Raw genomic sequence first — 5,831 nt, forward strand, 5'->3', positions numbered from 1 at the left:
ACGCCCAAGCTCCTCACCGCAGCCTGTCCTGCGGGGAGCATGTGTCAGGTGGCCAATGTCCCCTCCTTGGGCCGCAGAGACCAGGCTGGGTAGGAGGAGGGTTGTCCTGGCAACTGCCCAGCTCCGACTGTGAAGTGGGGGGTGGGGTGGGAAGTCCAGGGACCCTCTGCAGGAAGGGTCAAGGGGGGAGCAAGAACAAAGGCGGCCTGGGTTTCAGCTGGTCAGTTCCCAGGAACCAGCTCAAGACCCCCCCACCCGCCATCAGCTCTCCCAGGGAGGCCTTCCTGGGACCCTGTCCCCGCACCCCCTCAGATCAGGGTTCCCAGGGAGAGAAGTTCCACAAAGGCGCCGGGGGAGGGGCCACCCGAGCCAGCGGGGACTATTTCCAGCCGCGCAGGGCAACAATTAGCATCTGGAAGGAGGCCAGAGGGGCCTGGGGACCAGCCAGGCAGTAACTTGGATACCAAATGTGGCCGAGACTTGGCTGGGGGTGGAACGGGGCGGCCCGTGGGGCCCTACAGCCCACATTCCCTGAATCTGAGGTGCACACTAAGTCCTCCCAAGCCCGACCGCCTTTCCCACTGCTCCTCCGAGGACCCCACGGCTCCCCTCACCATCCTCTTGGTGACCTGAAAGGAACTAAGCATCCAAGAGCAGGAGCTGTGGCGGGGGAACACCTGGCGGAGGGCCGTCTAACCAGCAAGGTGGCCTGTGGGACCTGAGCTGCTCCGGGATGAGGTGCCTGGTCCCCCCTCCCCCCATGACAGGAGTTCCTGATCTCGTCTCGGACCCCTGCAGCTCGGCTGACCTAGGTTCTGCTTGTTACTGCTTCCGAGAAAAAAAACAAGACCTGTGCACGGCACTGTTCCCTTCTCTGCAAGCTCCTGTCTGGACTGTGGCCTCTTTATTTCTGACTCAGACCTCTGTCCTGTGGCACCACACTTCCTGTCGGGGCACAGCCCCTGCTGCAACGCCCGCTCTGGGTGGTGTGCAGACCACAGCCTCTCCCTCGGGCATGGGATCCGCCAGCAGAAAACGCCACTTGCATTTAAACCACGCGTGGCCAGGTCTGCACTGTGGCGGCGCTCAGGAGGGGGGGCGGCAGCCGGCCAATGGCTGTCCCAGTGGCTGTCATGTTCTTGCAGCCTGAGGGCTCCTGCGTCCGCTGTTCTGGAAGGACGGACCTCCTCGCTCTTCTGGCCTCCCAGACGGAACCTGTCCCTGGCTCAGTCCCCAGGACGGTAGGAACTGCTCTCCTGGCCCTGCAGAGGGGTCTCCGTGGGACAGGCATACAGGAGGGTAGGGGACAGTGAGTGGGCCAGGAGGGACCGGCGTGCCATTGGCTTGTGGGGAAGCAGCTCTTGCCAAGGCTGGAGAAGACACGGGCACACTTCCAAGTTCACTGGCAAAGGGAAGACACTTGGCACTCTGGCAGGACTTTCTTGTCCATTGTTGCTCGAGGAACTTGCAAGGGGCAATGCCCGGATCCCAGGCAGCTCTACATGACGCCATCCCCGGGGTCCGGGAGATTTAGGGGCCTTTTACAGTGAGCGGCAGCATCCTCAGACCTGGGAGCAGGCCGCGCGGGGTCAGCAACAGCGCCTCCAAACACCGATTTCTCAGCAAAGCCCCAGCATTCTGCGGTCAAACCCGGTCAATCCCCACGGAGCTCAAGGCAAATAAGACTCTTCTTCCGGAAGGAGGTTTTGGCAGCTGCCCTGTCGGGGGTGGGGCGAGGTGAAGGCAGTTGGTGACGGGCACGTTACCACGAACCCTTTTACACAGTAGTGTCTATGGCGAGGACATTCTTCACTACACTGGTGTAACTGGAGTTATGACACTGGGCACCCCCAGGGGTTTGGATCCTAGCTGTAGAAAAGTGTAGGAGTCCCCAAGGATCCACTTAGGTCTTCAGGACCTCCTGGCTCCTGCCCCCAGATACAGAGAGGTTTCACTCACCGGGGAGAAGGCTCTCCTTGCTACCCCCTTCCCAGGGGCCCAGGTACCACTCTATGAAGCCCAGCCCCAGAAGGACAGGGACATACCAGCCACGGTCAAGACTTAAAGAACCATTTATTTTTGGGAACCGTCAAGAAGGGCTTTACAAGAATCTGAAGGCAATAACTAGGCAGGAAGATAAATAAAATACAACCCCATACAAGGTGGAAAAATTCCAGAAAACGCCGAGAAGAGTCTTTACAGTTTAAAACTGCTTTACTTTATACATAATTACAAATTAATGTACAGCCTCTAGGTTTTAACTCCTTGTGTAATAGGATTCGGCACAGAAACGACAAACGCGAGCAGAGGTCTGGGTGTCGGCGGTCGACCTCCTGCAGACCCGGGTGTCTCCTTGCGCCCCATCAGGCACGGGACACGGGACACCACAGGCTGAGCCGTGACCGCAGGCAGGCCCGTCTCCTGAAGACAAGCAGGGTGAAGACCAGGGTGCGCAGAGGCTGGAGGTCCGGAACCTCTGGGTTCACAGCAGGGAGGCGCCGGCAAAGGCCGGGCTCAGACTGGGTGTCTGCAGCAGGTCAGCTCGGTCTGTGGCCGGAGACTAACCGCATAGATTTGCCCGTCTTCAAACCTTAGCAGGATGAAATAATTCAAGGCCTGTCATCTTTTGACAAATTAAATTAGACAAAGACACGGAAGGAAGCCTTTGTTCTGTTCTTGTTTTTTTTGTTTCTCCTTTTATGGCAGCATCAAAATACTTTGCATTTTAAAACCTGGCCAGCAGGCGGTTGGTTCCAAAGCTCTGGTTAACTAGGAATGTTAATGCTACATTGAAAGGAAGAGGAAGAACCAAAGGGACACAGTGCTGGGCTGGGACGGCCACTCGGGACCTTAGTCGTGTGTGTCCAGCGGTCCTGCAGAAGGAAGGAGAGTCACACCTCTCTCCACCTCTGCCAACCACCGCTCACTCTACAGGCTGATTTCTGGGCATGGCATTCCAAGGGCATCGAGCAGGAAGGGGTGGGGGTGTCAACGCCCTTCTGCAGTGTCCCCTCCAAACCGCCCTCTTTGTGGCCACCCGGGCCCCCTCACCAGGACAGTCTCTCTAGACCCCTCCCAGGGCTTGGCTGTCCTCTGGACACCAACGAACCCCCAGGGGCCTGGACATGTGTGCTCACTGCCGCTAATTCCGGGGCTTAGGAACACATCAGGGACAGATGAGCAAAGGGACAAGGGTCAGGGGTACCGCCCTGAGACTCGACAGGGCAAAAGGTCGGATTCGTACCTCTTCAAAAAAAGATCTCGACCCAGACTCCTTGCCCCCTGCTGTCCGGGGGTAGAGGGTAGGATGTTGGCAAAGGCCGCAGTATGGCAACATGTGTGTTTTTAACCCTCTCCGTTTTCAAAGGCAAGCTGTCACAAAAACGGAGCCAGCTGATGGCAGCGTGTGAAGTGCACGCCACCCAACGGGGATGACGACGACTGAGATGACAACACAGAGAAGAGACACCAGAAGCGGGAAACCCGAGGACTCCGGGAGGTGTCTCCCCCCGTCCCCCCAGAACGTTGACCAGTGTTGGGCCTCTGGTGTTTTTTGGCTTGAAGAAGCACAACTTCGTGCAGGGACACTGCACACTGAACCCAAGTCACCCAAGAAGACAGCCCTTCCCCCAGGAAAAGAACCCAGACGCGGCTCAGACCGGTGACAGCAGTTCTCAAGGTCATGAGCACACGCACGGGTCGGGGCTTGCGGACTGAAACCAAGCTGTGCAGCCACGCACAGAACTCAGAGCCCACAGCCCCTCCGTGCCGACACCAGCGACACCGGCACGAGCCCGTCCTGCTGCAGCCCAGAGCGCAGGGGAGGCGGCCCTGCCTTTCCAGGGCCTCCTTCCAGCAGAGGAGGCTGCTGAGACACGGAGCCGCAGGGGTCCCCTCGGCGAGCGCAGCCCCAGGGACAGCAGGACGGGCAGGCCTGTGCCGCGGAGCAGGGTTTCGAGAGAAAGATCAGCTGGTTTTTTCCCTCAAGTCTGTTACTGAAGGACAGGAAACTGTGATGAGAAAAGCGGGCAAATGTCCCTCCTAGGTGGCCAGCTTCTTAACTCTCAAGCAAGAAGAGCTCCCTTGGTCAAAGAATGTGGTGGGGTGGGAGGGGACGGAAAGGGACAGCTTCCCCGACCTTCCTTTGTTCTGGGCCTTCAAGGCCCTTGACAGAGAGCAGGCAGCCGGCCGCTGCTCATTCTGCAGTGATGGGATCGTTGAAACGGTCGGGACAGGATGTTCCCCTTACAGACGCAGACACGGACACAGACGCACACAATAAATAAAACAAATCTAAGCTAACAATTTTAAACCAGACCTCTTTCAAATAAACTGAAAGATAAATATCTCCTTCTGCAAGGCCAGCTTGCAATTCATCAACAAGCACCAAGTTACAGGGTTGTTTTTTTTTTGTTTTTTTTAAAAAGTAAGGTCAAAGACACGTGCTCCTGAGCGGCACAAGGCAGGACCCGAAGGCCACACTGAAGGCACAGCCCAGAGGCCCTCCCGGACGGGGGGGTGGGGCCTCGGGGGAACGCCCACGGGGCCGGGCACCTCCCAGCTGGTGACAAGCTGGAGCCAAACACAGACCCGAACCCAGAGGGAAACAGGAGAGGAGAGAAAACATAAAACACAGGCAGCATTGGAGGCCTCAAGTGGCAGAAAACAACCAACAGAACTTTAGATTAAAAAAATTTTTTTCGAAACTGAGATTTTGCCAAGGCCTCCTGACACAGAATGAGAACCTTCCCAGGCCACACGCAGAGCGGCCCTTGTCACCTGTCCTGGTGAAGACCACCACGCATGGGCTGAACACCGTCACCTGAACCGACTGCTCAGCCAGCGCCCGGCACAGGGGTGGGGACACGCTCCGCAGGAGACTCCCTGTTGGGAGTGCCAAGGGGGCCGCTGTCCCCCACAGGGAGGACCAGGCAGGAACGGCTCCCCTTGGGGAGTCATCACGAGACCTCAGGAAGATTGTCAGGAGGCCGTGGCCACTTCTGAGTGATCAGTGACAACCAAAAAGTGTCACACGGCAGGGGTGATGGCCAGGAGACCTGCACACTCCATGGGCACCCAGAGGCTGTGGGCAACCTCTGGACAGCCCGTGGGGGGTCTCTTCACTAATAAAATGAGATACTTTTTTGGGGTGACATCAACATCAATGTGGTGCAGATCATGTTTTTCCATCGCATCAAGTCTTCTCACGGGTTTGCACAAATGTGTGCCATCCCTTCCGGAGTGGCACGAGAGACAGGCCAGCAGGCATGAGGTGTGGGGGTGGGACCCCCCGGAGGCGGAGCGGGGAGATGCGGGCGCCCGCGTGGTCTGCTGGCTCCCCGGCGTCTGTGCAGACGGGTCAGCGCGTGTACACACGGACAGTCCACACTACCTGCTGTGGGTCTGCAGTCTGTCCCCCAAAATAAAAGGCAGCCAGCATTTCATGCCTCATTTGCAAACATGCTTTCAGCTTTTAGGAAGTCCTGACATGACCAACATCATCGCCTGGACCTCTGGGGACACCTCTCAGTGTGGCACCCTCGGCAGGGCCGGTCCCACCCCGGCAGTTGCTGGCAGGGACCAGGTGGGTAAGCCCAGGACGCTCCGTCCTCGGTCCACAGCCGGGTCGTGCGGACGAGTGCGCGTGCGCACCGTAGGAGGGGCGCTGGAAGAACGGCTTGGACGAGGGCGCGTGCGCGTGCGCACAAGAGGAAGCGCGCTGGAAGAGCTCGGGGTTGACCACAGCGCGTGCGCACAGCAGGAAGCGCGCTGGAAGAGCTCGGGGTTGACCACAGCGCGTGCGCACAGCAGGAGGGGCCGGTGGCTGGGTC

The sequence above is a fragment of the Molossus molossus genome, unplaced genomic scaffold (assembly GCF_014108415.1).
Source record: "Molossus molossus isolate mMolMol1 unplaced genomic scaffold, mMolMol1.p scaffold_m16_p_24, whole genome shotgun sequence".
NCBI lineage: Eukaryota > Metazoa > Chordata > Mammalia > Chiroptera > Molossidae > Molossus > Molossus molossus.